Raw genomic sequence first — 15465 nt, 5'->3', positions numbered from 1 at the left:
ACATTTGAACTGCCAACTATTTGTACAGGCATGTCATTGACACCGCCATCAGCTCTACACGTGCTGCTCTCTTGTGTCAGATGTTACAATTACCCAAAAATATAGTGTTCATTTTACAGACCTTAAGAGGATGATAGTCCGAGAGCTGAACTTGCAAGAAAAATCTAATTCATTGCCCACAAGTCACGAAAGACGTCAGCGGCATGTGCTTCACTCGGTGAGCTGGCTCAACTCCTTTTGAGGGTGAGCACAATAGCCTGGTGACCAAAAGGACTGGAGTTTTATTAAATATGGCGTACTGCTCTTTGACACACTCATTCTTTGGTAGAACCCTGGATTCTGTTGCACTACCAACTCCTTACTACAATATGTTAGAGAGGAAGATCCATGCATAGTAATATGTGATGGCAGGATTTGCATCTGCTTCGACATCAGTGTTCTGAGGACACTTAAAAAAAAATTATCAATAGAATTTCAGGCGTCAGCCAGCATATTTCAAGGATATGCATTTTAATAAATACTGAAGTTCACTTAATTTCATGAATTGAAACTCAGAGGTACAGACTGGAAAAATGAATTTGACTTCCTGATAATTCCCACCACTTCCTTCTGTTGTGGCATTGATATCTCATTTAGTTGGTTCATGACACAACATAAGGTTTCACCTTTCATCGAGCTTGAGTTTGTATGTATTATGTGATCGTCTCTGTAAAGCTCAAACCTAGAGAGCAACAGAGTTCTCAAGCTAACGCGATCCAGTAAGGAGAACCTTTTGCTGTGCTTGGGCCTCTCTGACTGCTAGTAGCCTTGACGGGGATGGCAGAGCTGCTCCAATCTCCTGTTTACTGTCCAGGATAATGCTGTGAGGCTGCTATCGTATTGCCAGGTGTGGTTGACTGAAGAGGTGGCCCATTAATGCCACTGAAGCCACCAGTCACATACACACTGGAATACACACTATTTTGTGTAATTTTGAGCACTTGCTTTGAGCTCTTTTGGCACGCTCTCACTGTAATTCCTACCCCTGCAAATGCCATTACAATAAATGAAACACTGCCCTGGAAAGTACTAAGTTGGTACGTACCTTATTGATTAGTGGGGGCTTATTAAGGTTTCAGTGACTTAAGGAGGTGGGTGTTGGAGGTGATACTACATCCTTAAAACAATTGGTAGACTTGCTGATAAGCATGTATACTTGGTGGCTACATCGGAAAAGGCACTGGTCTATAGCGAAGTAGATTACCACCCCCCTCCAAATATACTACTTTTCCAGCTGGTGACACTGGCTATTCGCCTGCAATTTCGTATGACCAGCTGGGTTGAAAGGACATCTTCAAGACATGCAGGTCAATCTCACTTGGTCACAGTCGAACTTTCATTAAAGTCTTTGGCCTTCCACAAACTTACATCAAAGCTTTTTCCACTATTCCAATGACAGCGCTTAACGCATTTTCTGCTTTTAGGTCTGGTGCTACTGGTGATTTTACTAAAATGAGATATGTAATGTACTAGGCTCTCATACATACAATATGAGGCAACTGGTCGGCCCCTTCAGTGATTCGCTAACTTTACTATGAGTGGCAGCATTCTGCTCTTTCACAGGGACCACTTCAGCACTCAATATAGTTCACTTCAGTGCCAGGGACTATGCCAATCGGTGCGTTTTAAGAACAAAACAATTAGTTGCTTTTAGCATTTATTTTAGGTCTGGTTTGGCAGTGCAGCTGTTGCCAGACATTATATCATCAACCTAAAAAGGAAATGTCAGGAGTACTAAAGAGAGGGGCTTTTGCCCCACCCCCACATGTTGGTGAACAACAGTACCTGTTTTGATTCAGCAAAAGTTGTGTGGTTCCACAGAAAAACTGCTTCCCCACTACACAGCTGTGATTATTTTGTTTATCCAGCTGCCCGAGCCAGCAGGAGTACGGCTTGAACTTGAGCACACACATGGCATTATAATGCTGTAAATGAGTCACAGATAAGTAGATAATTTACTATGTTTTTTTCCTCTGGCAGTAGCACAGATGTGAGGAGGGCAGCCATGCAGAAAGTTTTGGAGTTTCCAGTCCTAGAACCCTATCCTTCCATCATTAACTTCAGACTTTAGAATGCACTTGTCTACTTGAGAGCTCTATGTCATGCCCATGTTTACACTAATCGCATGGATTTTTTGTTTCGCTCAATAGGCAGCTGTCACCTGACTTACGTGATCAACAAAAAAGAGTTTTTACAAAAATGCAGCAATGAGACAGCACAACCAGCACCGAAACCCCCTACAGAGTCTGGTCAATCGATCAAAGAAGCGTGCTACAGCAGACAACATCTCTGCTACAAAGAGGTGTAATTATGGAATGTGCCCTAGGGCAATACCAAACAAAGTTTTATACACTTGCCTGGAGCACAGAATGAAATGTAAAATGATAAACTTCCATAAACCTCCAATACTAAGTTATATATTTGAAACATTTTATTAGCACACAGAAATATATAAAACAATGAGATAAGTACACACTTGTAAAATAATGATAGCTGTCTCAATATGATATGTGCACAGCTAGAATATTATATGAACAGCCCATCTCATAATATTCTGGCTATGTGCATATCATATTGAGACATCAATCATGACTTTACAATGTGTACTGTTTATATAACTGTTCAATATTTTTCTATATGCTAAAAAATCTTTTTGAAGGTTACGGCCCTGAACAGCCCAAAGGGCTGCAATATATTTAAAAGGTAGGACATCCGCTTCTAAGTTTTACCAGTCCTGGTAGTGAAAAACTCTTATGTTCATTTTTCACTACTGCAAGGCCTATCTCTCCCATAGGATAAGATTGGAGTTAAAGTATTACATTTTATAAGTGTAATTTCCAAATAGAAGCAGATAACCAGTTTATGTCTGGTATCTCAGGAATTGTAATAAAAAAGCCTAACTTACGGTGAAGTCAGATTTTTAATTACGATGTGGAAAATGCCACTTTTAGAATGTTGGCATTTTCTTGCCTCAGCCATCCGGTGCCTGAAGCCCATCTCCCGGTTAATGACTGGTTATAGGTGACAGCTGAGCTTTGTGTATTCCTACAAGACCACTACACATAATGGGGAGCTTAGGTGTGACTGAATGGGACATCACTGGCAGGATGGGAGGGAGGACCTGCTTACACTTGAATTGGCTGTATCCCGTCTACACACAAAGGACTGCATACCCTTGCATTTAGTGCGGAGCCAGGGCAAGAAAGGCAGGGCATCTGTGCACTTCAAAGGCCTACCTCTAAAAGCTTTTCACCATTTCAAAGGCACAGCTGGGTATAAATACGGGAGCACAGACACCAACTCTTCAGTGCACTTCTGGATGTGAGGATACTCTGGCAAGAAGAAGGACTGCTGTGCTGCTGAAAGGACTGCCACTCAGCTGAACTGTTGCTTTGAAGGACTGCTGCCCCGTTATGCTGACCTGCTGCCCACTTGCATGGGTAAGAAAGACTGGACCTACCTCTCTTGAACTCAGAACCAAGAGTGATTCCAAAGGCTAGATGGCTGGCTGACTGATCTGAAACCCCTGTGACAACACAGGCTTCCACCAACCTTGCACCTGCACTGTGCCATCTGAGTGTTATCCCAGTCCTACACCCTTGGAAGTGGGCCTAAGGTGCTCTGCCTGTCTGTGGATCCAGAAGAACAGGTGCATCGCCTCTGCTGCGCAGCGCAACTCCGAACAGAACAGATGCAGTGTGGATTGGACATATCGCAAAGATCTGCATTGCAGCTCCATCAGAATTGCCTGTGCCTGATGCCTCGCATCCCTCTTTGAAGGCAGCCTCGATGACGGACTCTGCATTACAGCTCATCGAACCGACAGATCAATCCGACTGTGTGCCACATCCTTGATGCCGGACTTCACATCACAAGCCCGTTGAGGTAATGCTCAATGATCACCAGGCCCTCACATCGCAGCCTTGTCGTACTTTGGAACAGACGCATGACTTGGGCTGCACAACGCATCTTCAACTTGTGATTGTCCCAGTCCGGCTTGACCAGTTATCCACAGGTGGTGCTTTGTGCATTTGGCACTATTTTCACTAAATTCTTTAAGATTGATTGGTTATCTCCGGTTCTACTGATTGGATTTTTGTTGTTTTGGTTTGGTTTCATTCATTAAAAAAAGTAATTTTTTCTAACGTTCTGCGAGATCCTTTTTATGTGGTGTTTCCTCTTTATTACTGTTTGATGTGTTGAACAAATACTTTACACACTGCCTCCAAGTTAAGCCTGACTGCCCTGTGCCAAGCTACCAAAGGGTTCAGCACAGGTTAATTTAGGGTTTGCTCGTTTCAACCTGACAAGGATTGTGGTTGCTGCTTGACGAGAGCTCACAACCCAGTCAACCAACAATCCAATTTCTTATAGTTCCCTGGTGGGGAAACCTACTCTTAGTACAGTACTGCTGAGCTGGTTATGGTGACAATCAATGATAATAGCTACAGGCCTTATTGTTGCATAGAGTAAAGTAATGCTGTTTATTATTTAAAAAATGACAAAGGTAGGAGGGCTGTTTTTTTATGAAAAGCATTTGTTAAAGCCAATAAGCTTCTAACAGTGAAGTGTTGTCCCGTTACATTACAGGCTACAGCCAGGAATTTATATATTTGTAATCTCATAGATTATCATAGCAGGCAAGGATTTTGGTGTTGGTCATCCGCTGACAAATCCTGGGAGAAAAAAGAATTGTGATGTTTCTTATTAGGCCCTATTGACGGGGGTTGTATGTTGTTTTGCCAACTGTAATTCTGCACACACTGGTAATTGTATAACTGTATGTCTGATGGCAACAAGCTATTCGCACTTCAGTAGTCTTGTGTTAGATACAATGTCAAGCCAGTGGTAAAGGCTAAAACCATTATCCGTTCTCTTGTAAATGATATGTCATATTCCTTAGGTCTGATCTGTTTATGATGAAGAGTTATGACAAAGGAGGCATGACTTACTTATTGTGAGAAGCATGTGCTAACGGTAATAGGCTTGTATGGGCAGATTGTTATTTCACTATGCTAAAGCCTGTAGGCAGCTATTTTGTCAGAGAATCTCGTTGATTACTGTAGCAGGTACTGGTTTTGCTGTTCGTTACCCATCGAAACAAACAACGAGGATAGAACATATACATTATGTTAGTCCTTATTAGGCTCCATCGAGTAGGGACTTTATATTGTTTTGAAAACAGTGTGAAGTAGGCGAAGGAAAGCAAAGATGTGGCAGACTTGGTAAGATTTATTAAAAGAACAAATGTGCCCCAGATCTCCAAACGCGTCCGAGGCGGCACACGAACAGCAACCGTTTTCTGTTTACGGCCGCTCCGCTCGCTCGCTGCGTGTCGCGCTAGGCAACACCAGAACGCTACTCGCGACTAGCGAGTACAACATTGATTATTTTTTTTTTTTTATATAACCACCACAACCCTCAATCCCAACAGAAAAAATACACCAATATCTACAAATACTACAAACCACAATCAAAAATAAACAAATAAGAAATTAACGTTGCCAGCGAATACATCGAAATTACCCATTGTCTCATAAATACAGTTTTCAAGACAAATCTCATACGTTAACTGATTGACGCAGTTTCCAAGGCAATTTTCTTACTGCACTGCACTGTCACGCAAATCAGACTGTTGCACTAAACCAGCCCCACTTACATTCAAGTCAGACTGTCTTACTAAAACACCCTTGCATACAACCTGAGGATCCAATCTCCCTTTCAGTTTGACAACCTTGGAGTTGTTCCACCACTTATTGCCCTGAACCCTTACAGCATTACCCAAAACAAGTTCAACCCTAACTGGTTCAGAAAATGTGGGATTGTCTTTCTTAACAAAAGTAGGCAATTTTACTGCAACCCAATCGCCTACTGCAATAAGCGACTCTTTTCCCCTCTTTCTTGTTGTCAAAGTATCTCTTTTGTGCACACTGTTTGTTTTCCACATTAGTTTTGATGAGGTCTGTATGGTCTCCAACCTGCATATTTTTGACAAACTTGGACATCCACCCTGGTTTGATTTGCATATTGGCTTTCTACCTTTCAAAGCTTCAAAAGGAGATACCCCCGTGGTGGAATGAGGAGTTGTTCTGTAAAACCACAGCATTGCTTGGACCGACGCCTGCACATCACACCCATTCTTCAACGCCCACCTGACACAGTCCCCCAACACACGGTTGAATCTCTCCACCAAACCACTTGTTTGGGGTTGATAAAGAGAACATCTCAGATGTTTAACATTACCTTGCTCCAAAAATGTTTTAAACTCTTCAGACATAAATTGAACTCCATTGTCCGAAATGACTTCCTCTGGAAACCCTTCACTCATAAACACTTCCCTCAAGAATATCACAAGAGTCTTTGCATTCCTGAACAAATTTGACATAAGGCCACTTTGAAAAATAGTCAACAACAACATACACATACCGCAACTTACAATTTAGTGAGTGAAAAGGTCCTATCATATCAACCCCCAATTTAAGCCAAGGACCACCAGGACACACTATAGGCATTAGGGATGGTGTCACAGGTTTCAAACTTTTGTCAAAGTTGGAACACACCACACAATTCCTTACTAATTGTTCAATTTCATTGTCCATGCGAGGCCACCAAAAGCTGTCTCTCACTCGTCTTTTTGTCATTGTGGCCCCCAAATGACCATCATGCGCTTTCTTCAATAGAGAACACCTCAACCCCTCCGGGGGAATTAATTTGTCGTTCCTCAAGAGAATACCATCCTCAATTGTCAACTCCTCAGAAACTTTCCAAAATGTCTGAATGGCCGTCGTCTTGACCCTCTCATACGGCCAGCCCTCAACTATACACCACATAACTGTGCACAAGTCAATATCAGCAGCCAATTTCTCCTTCCACTCTGACTCAGAACATACGCACACTTGTTCAACCTCAACTGCTGCAATCATACAACATTCGTCGTCCACAAAATCATCAAACGTCGGACTACTCTGACTGGGAAATCTTGACAGAAAATCTGCCCTTACGTTACGCCCCCCGGGTATATGCATGACTTCAAAATCATACTGCATCACTCTCGCTACAAATCTAGCAATTCTGGTTGTACCTGTTTTGTCATTAGTCCCTTTCAAAATTGAGACTAACGGTTTATGATCTGTTTTCAACAGAAAATGTCTCCCCCACACATAACACTTGAATTTTTCAATGGCCCAAACACAAGCCAACAGCTCCTTTTCGATGACAGAATAATGCACTTCTGGTGTTCTTAATACTCTAGATGCAAAACCAATGGTGTTTTCAACACCATCAATCATTTGGGTCAATACTGCACCCAAACCAACATTGCTGGCATCAACCGTAAGACAACATTGAAAACGTGGATCATACGGTTTCAGCACCTTGGCCTGTGTCAACTGGATTTTGATGTCCTCAAACGCTTTTTCACATTCTGAACCCCACACAAAACTGGTCTTGTCTTTCAATAAATTGAATAAAACTCACTCGACTCGCATACTCCGGTATAAATCAAGAGTAAAACTCACACATACCCAAAAACGCTTTAACTCCAGCCTTGTCTGTAGGCTGAGGTGCGGCTGTGATCGCATCAATCAAACCGGGTTTGGGACTAACACCCTCCTGACTAATTATTACATGACCCAAATACTCAACCGACGACTTCATGAAATGACATTTCTCTCTCCTAAGAACCACGCCATGAGTCATAAATTTCTGTAATACCTGTCATAGAATATTGTCATGCACTTGCTGGTCAGGTGCATGAATTAATACGTCATACTGGAAAACCACCACGTTGGAAATCCCCTTTAACAATGTACACATGATTCTTTGAAACACCGAAGCCGCCGATGCCAGCCCAAACGGCATACGGCAAAACTGGAAAACACCAAAAGGCGACACAAAAGCTGTTAAAAACCTGGACTCCAGATCAAGTTCTACCTGATGGTACGCACTAGCCAAGTCTAACTTCGTAAAGATTTTCGCAACTTTGATAGTGGACAACATTTCGTTGATATTGGGGAGGGGATGTGAGTCTACCCATATTTCCCTGTTGAGTGCTCTCAAGTCCACACAAATTCTTAAATCCCCATTTGTTTTCCTAGCCACTACTAATGGAGAGAGCCACAAAGAGGATTCAATTGGTTCTATAATCCCCTTGTTCTGTAACTTTTCCAGTTCCCTTTCTAAATCTTCTCTCACACTAAAAGGAACAGATCTTAGTTTGTGCTTGACTGGAATGGCATTGGCTTTCACTTTTATTTTATGTTTAAACCCATGCAACTTTCCCAATTCACCTGAAAAGACCTTAGGGAAATCATTAAGAAGGCCTTCAATCTCCCTGAATCTCTTAGTACTGCAACTTGCTCAGACGTACCAGGCCGCAACACGATTCCAAACAAGCCCTGATGGAACCAACCTAAAATGTTCAACCCTCTAGCCGCTACATAGACCTTACCAAATATGCCTCTCCCCTTAAACTCGAGAATGTCCTCAAAGAAACCTTGAAGTTCAATCTTCCTCCCTTCGTAGGACACTGCAGCCCTGTCTGGCGGTTCAAGGACACGCTCTCCCCAATTCAGCTTGAACAAGTCCAGAGTAATCATGGTGATCCTAGCCCCTGAGTCTGCTAGCAAACGCAACGACTTGTCTCCCACTCTTATGCAAACATAGGGATCCACACAATTATCCGGATCACCAGTCTTAACCGCTCCCTCAACCACACTCAAAACCATGTCCTGAACCTCTCCCATAAGATGCTCCAACGCTTCATCATTCTCTTCCATCACCGTCATGACTGATTCTCGTTTACCACCTTGACAAACTTTTGCAAAATGCCCCAACCTGCCACAACTCCTACATTGGACACCCAAGGCTGGGCAACTCCTAAATCTTTTTTGATGCATAGAATTACCACATCTAAAACAAACATTTTTTTGTTTAAAGAACACATTGGAATTGGCAAACTTATTGTTTTTCTGTCCACTAGATTTGAACCCAGTCTTTTTGTCATCCTTGTTGACAACAGCATTGACTCTGCTGGACGTTGCTAATTCTATTTCCTTAGAAGACTTGATAGAAGATTCTATGCTCTTAGCAATTCTTATCGTCTCCACCAATGTTGGATTGTGCAGCCATAACAACTTGTCTGTCCCTTGACAAATAAACTGGTCTCTAATAAGTTGATCACCCAGCACTCCGAACTGGCATTCTGCAGCTAGAACGCGCAACGCCGAAATATATGTGTCCACATCTTCACTTGAGCGTTGATCTCTTTTAAACAATTTGTGTCTAGCCACTACCAAGCTGGGAAGAGCATCAAATCTGTTGCTCATTTTCTTCACCGCAGATTCATACTCATCCATTTCATCATCCTCCATATGTACTTCAGGTAGGTGCTTGAAAATCGCTCTACCCTCAAAGCCAATAGAATGGAGCAGCAGACATTTTTTCTGTTCCGGCCTGTAACGTGATGCACCAATCGCCCCTAAATATGTTTCGAAGGCATCAAACCATTGTTTCCAACATATAGTTGGTTCACCTGGACTGTCTAAAAATGGCGGTGGGGGCAGAACCGATTGCATGGTGAGGCTACTCAAAAATATATATTTTTTAAATTACAACTGAAAAAAAAAAAAATCATGTTGATGAATTATCCACAACACCCCAGAATTAAAAATTGAGTTTTTTCTTTTTACAGCAATTGTTTGATTTCCAACAGCAACTGTTCGCAACACAGTCTAAAAAGCTTCTGAGAACATTATCTTAAGTCTGTTACACGCTGTCTGTAGACATATACTGTGACAACGTAAAGTAGCAAAGCTCTAATCATCTGTAGACCAGATCCATACCTCTTTTTAAATTTAGTAGTAAATAAACTCCTTAGTTTGCGTTGGGCTGATTTTTGCATGCAGCTGGAGTATTTCCTGGAAACAAAACCACGCCCTTGAGGTGCTGAAATCACTTTTTTTTCCGACTTCCTGGTGTTTCTGAAGTCGTCACTGCCTCCAACGGTGAGAAATCACAGAGAAGAGACTAGCCGCACAGGTCCGCAGCATTTGGAGATGACCCTCGTCGCCAAATGAAGTAGGCGAAGGAAAGCAAAGATGTGGCAGACTTGGTAAGATTTATTAAAAGAACAAATGTGCCCCCGATCTCCAAACGCGTCCGAGGCGGCACACGAACAGCAACCGTTTTCTGTTTACGGCCGCGCTCGCTCTCTGCGTGTTGCGCTAGGCAACACCAGAACGCTACTCGCGACTAGCGAGTACAACACAGTCTTTGTACATTTTTGTAATTACAGTATACCTGATGGTTGCTTGTGGGAATGCTTATGAGCAAGTCAATAAGACTGATCTAGTTATGGTGCTAAGTCAGTGATAAAGGTTATATGTTTGATTGTTTACAAGAAAAAGTTATGATAAAAGCAGTAGGCCTGAGATATTGGTTATGAAAAACATGTTAAAGTGAATAGGCCTTTGAGGGTGGATTGTTACTACTCTATCAAAGCCTACAGATAGGTACTTTCTTATACGGGATCTCACAGATTACCACAGTAGGCAATGGTTTTGGTGCTTGTTACCCCTCTAACAAACTCTGGGTATAGCAGATATCTAATGCCAGAATCCTTCATAAGCCCTCTCAGGAGAGATCTTGTTATGCACTGTCAACTGTAACTTAGTATACTATGTCACTGTATGACCTGTTGGAAATCTGAAGCACAATTTAGGAGGCCTGACTTTGTTATGGTGGCAAGTCAATTATAAAAACTAGAGGCCTAGGCCGTATTACATGAAGCGCCCAGGGGAGCACAACGGGTGTTTGTGCGTGCTTTGCATGCCCCTGGGGAACTCTGGTATTACAGACGGGGCCACAGATGCCTGTGTGGCCCCTTCTGTAATACAGATAGCCCTGCCGTACATATAGGCCCAGCCCTATCATCAGAGGGTGTTCCCTGATTTATCTGGGGGCGTGGTACCACGCAAATTGTGAGATCTCTTTGATTTTGCTCCAGTGCCGGTATTATAGATGCGGCCGCAAAAGCAAAGAAGCTCTCAGGAGGTGCACTGGCAGCAAACCACAAAAAGGTGGCCACTGTCAGTGCACCCCCTGATGGCAGCCCTGTGGAGAGAGTTAAGGAGGTCCTACGGGCTCCCTCGACATCCCCTCGGAGACGGGTGCAGTCACTCACTGCACCGACCTGCAAGGGAATCTCTCACCCCACTTAAAAGTGCAGACGGGTTGCCGCCTACACAGTGAAACACGGAATGCTTGCTTCAAAGTCGCTCCGGATTTCACTTCAATGCGCAGCCACCAGGGGACGCTAGTTTGCAGTTGCTCTGGAGGCAGCACATTCATTCTAATTTGTCGCACTCTCCTTGCTCCGTGTTTGCAATACGGCCTGAGATCGGTTCACTCGGAAAAGATATTGCAGATGCATAGATCTGATCTGTTTATTAGGAGAAGTTATGATAAATGCAGTAGACCTGACATATTGATTGTGAGAAGCATATGTTAAAGCCAATAGGCATTTAATAGTTCATTGTTCTTTGTCTTTATTGAAGCCTATAGGTATTTTGTTACGTAAAATGACTCAGACTTTTGAGGGAAGGGTACCAGTGTTACTTCTCACCTCTGATAAATCTAAGGGATAGAAGATTTGCATTCTAATAATTCTTGCTAAACTCTTCTTAGCTGTCTGCCAGGGTCTTATAATAAAAAAAAAAACATTAAATCCTACATATGTGTGTGTGTATATATATATATATATGTGTTGGATAGTTGCAAGCTTTCACGCTGTTTTCCTTGTATGGCACGGCACGGCAGAGGAGCTGGTTAGATGCATAGGGGTTGCTGGACCACAGTTAGGTGTTTTGTTTGCCCTCTTGTTATCGCGCTCGTGAGACACGCCCCTTTCTACCCTTTGAATAGAGACTACAAAATCGGCAGAGCTGCGCATCCACGCTACTACTGATAGTCGCAAGTTCTCAGGCAGTTGTTTTCCTTGTACGGCACGGTTGTGCAGTTTAGGGAGATGCCTGGCTCCCAATTGTTGCCGACTCCGAGTGCCACATTGGATGGCTTGTAAGCCTTTCAATTGTTTTATGTGTTCAACCATTTTCTCACTTTTCTTGCAGCCAAATGTATTTTACCAGTATGTGCACTTACCAGAGGAGCTTGGTTAGATGCACAGGGGTTCCAGAACCCCAGCTAGGTGTTTTATTTGTTCTCTCGTTATGGCGCTCATAGAGACACTCCCCTTTTTCCCCTATGATCGGAGACTACAAAATAAGCAGAGCTGTGCGTCCACGCAGCAGGCACACCAATGGGGCAATTAAGGCGAGCCACAGGCAAACCTGCCTGCATCCATCCACGTTCGAACTGTGCTCAGTGCCAGCCATGCTGCTGGTTCGGTGATGGCTTCCAGGCGGGTTCCATATTTATTTATCTCTCTAGAGAGAGAGAGAGAGAGAGAGAGAGAGAGAGAGAGAGAGAGAGAGAAGCATTAGTTGCTCTCAATTCCCTCGAAGGTTTTTCAAACTGCACTCAATGGGATCCATCCACTGTGGTAAGTGGCTCGGTATGCCCTGGGTGCTCTTGGAAGCTTCCTTATCTCAAGGACTTTGACAGGGGACCCTGTTCCCGACTCCTTTAAGAGCATTGGTGGTCTAAGCCAACTTCGTAGAATTATCTTTAATGCTAGGCCTCGAGTCGAAAATATATTAGAATTCTTTGAGTTTGTACTAACCCACTGTATTGACCTGGCATTTGTGGCGGAAACGTGGGCAGACCAAAACTCTAGCCCAGATTTAATCTTGGCGAACCCAGAGGACTATTCACTTTTCAGGCTTGACCACACTGCGCTGGTAAGCGGGGTGGTGGCCTGGCAGTTGTTTATATAAATCATCTAAAGGGATCCTTTTCCAATGCGTCCACCTCCTCTCTTTGTGAGGCTTTGAACTTTAAGATCATTCCTGATCCTCATACATCGTTCAATGGGCTCTTAAATTTACCGTCCACCTAGACCAAGATCCACTTTCATTGTTTGCTTAAGTGACTTATTGGAGGTCAAAGTAGATGCTGATAACTTTACAGTGTTAGGAGATGTTAATTATCATTTGGACAATGTATCAGATAGAGACTCAGACACTCTTCTTGATTTAATGAGCAGTCTTGGACTGAGTAAGTTGGTCCCTGGGCCATCCCATATGGCAGGACATACGCTAGATGGTATTTTTTATGACAACCCATAGTTACTTTTCTCGGAGGTTCTACCTCTTACATGGTCGGACTATGCAGCAGTTACGTTTAATATCCAGTTGATGAGCAGAGTGGCCGAAACACCAATTCATTCAAAGAGTTCTCAGTGCTGCTCTTGGCACAAAATCGACAATGTGCAGTTAAGCAGGGCCCTCATTTAGTCTTTACCTATGGTATCGAACCACGTTGAAGAACATATTCAGGCTTTTAACGACTGGCTAAATTCAGCTGCCAGCCTTTTAGTTCCGCTTAAGGTGGTCTGTAATCGCAGGCAATCCCATTCTCAGTCTTGGTTTCCTGCGAAGCTTAGGCTTTTAAAACAAGCATGTTGGTGCTGCAAACGTCACTGGAGACTCCAGTACGATCCCAATGAAAAACTTATATATATAAACAAAAACTTTCCAAATACAAGACAGCAATACTGGCAGAGAAATCTGCGTACTTTACGCAAAAATCAGGGCAGCCAAACATTCCCCCAAGGAACTTTTCTCCATGGTTAAAAAGCTAGCCAACCTGGCAGATCTGTGAAAAATCACAATCTCCCAATCGCTCTGTGACAATATTGCACCTACTTTTCAATCTAAATTTTGAACATCTATAATATTTCCACCAATCACACCATGTCTTCTTCACATCAAGACAAAGACCCCATGTCTTTGATAGCACCTAGCAGGTTCTCTAATTTTGTTTCCTTAAATAAGTATCAGGTACAGGAGCTAATCCTAACTACTCAATCGGGTTCACAGCTTGATCCTTGCCCTCTGAAAATCCTGCAATCGGTCTCTAATATGATTGCCAATTTTTTGATCCCTATCTTCAATGAAATGTTCAGGCAGGGCTATTTTCCAAAAGCTTCGAAGGTAGCGTTGACTCTACCCCTTCTAAAAAAGCTTCATCTTGACCCTTCTGATGGTGACAACTATTGCATACTTTTCCTTTCTAAGTTGGTGGAAAAGGCGATAAATAAAGAGCCAACAACATTCATTGAATCAGATGGTTTGTTAGCCATCACTCAATTAAGCTTTAGAAGCCAGCATAGCAAAGATGCGGCTGACGAACTGAGAGCCATTTAAGATAGTGGGTGATATGGCAGCATTTATTATTCTGGATTTATCAGCAGCTTTCAACACGGTCACTGTGTACAATCCCTTGGTATCAAAGGGTGTGCTCTAGACCTCTTAAAGTCTTTTTTTCAGAGAAACAGCAATTTGTTGCCCTAGATGATTTCACATCTAGCTCTTTTTCTTTTCCTTGTGGGGTACATCAGGGTTCCTCCTTAAGCCCCACCCTTTTTAATTCGTATATAACTCCACTAGTCTCACTGATTAAATCCTTTGGGTTTTCAGTGGTCAGCTATGCTGACGACACCTAAATTGTCATCTCAATCTCAGAATGAATTCTTAGATAGTCAGAAATTTGCTAACTTCTTCAGCTGGATATGTCACATCAGCCTCTGGATGTCAAACAATTGTTTAAAGTTAAATTCGAGTAAGACGGAAGTCTTGCTCTTAAGGAACAACAAATCCCTTTGGTCCCCTGATTGGTGGCCCCCAGAGCTGGGTCATCTTCCGGTGCCCATGCCCAAGTTTAAAAACCCTGGCATGATTTTTTACAAAATACTTGTATGTGACAAACAAATCAATTCTGTCACATCATCTTGTTCCTTTGACTTAAAAACTCTTAGAAAGGTTCTTCCTTGCATTCCATTAGAACTAAGGAAATTAGTTATCACCGGACTCATTGACTCTAAACTGGATTATTGCAATTCCCTTTACATGAATCTTCAGAAGTGATTAGTAAATAAATTGCAAATACTTCAGAAAGCTGCAGCTAGACTTCTCTTAGGAATCCCCAAATATCATTCCGCTTCTAAGGCCTTGGCACAGTTGCACTGGCTTCCAGTGCGCAAGCTCATCTACTTCAAAGCACTATGTATAGCGTTTAAAGCTCTTCATGGTACAGGCCCACAATACCTAAAGGACAAATTCAGATGGCATGTTCCAGCTAGACCCTTAAGATCATCACAGGCTTGTAACCTGCTAGTTCCTCAGTTTAAGAAAGTTCAGTGAGGCAGCCATGGTTTGGTTCAAGAAACTTCAAAACTATGGAACTCTCTGCCTGCCGACCTTAAGAATTATTCATCCCTTTACGGTTTTAGGAAAAAGACTTGGCTTT

At 42.7% G+C, this 15465-nt stretch overlaps 1 protein-coding gene across 3 annotated transcripts in view; it reads right to left on the bottom strand.

Annotated features, from left to right (window-relative positions):
• Positions 1–15465, bottom strand: part of TMEM63A (transmembrane protein 63A) — a 304333-nt gene that overhangs the window by 13742 nt on the left and 275126 nt on the right. The window lies entirely within an intron of this gene.

The sequence above is a fragment of the Pleurodeles waltl genome, chromosome 5 (assembly GCF_031143425.1).
Source record: "Pleurodeles waltl isolate 20211129_DDA chromosome 5, aPleWal1.hap1.20221129, whole genome shotgun sequence".
Classification (NCBI taxonomy): Eukaryota; Metazoa; Chordata; class Amphibia; order Caudata; family Salamandridae; genus Pleurodeles; species Pleurodeles waltl.
The sequence above is the reverse complement of the archived record's forward strand: the minus strand, read 5'-3'. Positions and strand labels throughout refer to the sequence as shown.